Source organism: Sphaeroforma arctica, assembly GCF_001186125.1.
Source record: "Sphaeroforma arctica JP610 unplaced genomic scaffold supercont1.1433, whole genome shotgun sequence".
Lineage (NCBI taxonomy): Eukaryota > Ichthyosporea > Ichthyophonida > Sphaeroforma > Sphaeroforma arctica.
In genome coordinates, this window is record NW_014039125.1 from 8,510 (window position 1) to 8,881 (window position 372).

Genomic DNA, 372 nt, shown 5'->3' on the forward strand with positions numbered 1-372 from the left:
ATGCTCGATTTCTCGGCGCGACTTTATATACTGTGTGTCATAGTGTCAGTGCTGTCAGGGTATGCTCGAACTATTTCACAGGCCACGTCTTGTCAGGATATCCTACCCGTCTTGTGGCTTCTTTCCACTTTTTCATGGATGTGTACTCAACTCCGTTCTGAGCTATTTTAAGTGTGTAACTATACCAATTGAAATTTTAATAGTGTGTGACTCTTGCTCTGGGCGCTCCTAGTGCGTAATTATACCGATTGAAGTGTTAATAGTGTGTGACTGGTGTTCTGGGCGCTCCTAGTGCACAACTGTACCAATTGAAGTGTTACATAGTGTGTGACTGGTGTTCTGGGCGCACCTAGTGCGTAACTATACCGATTG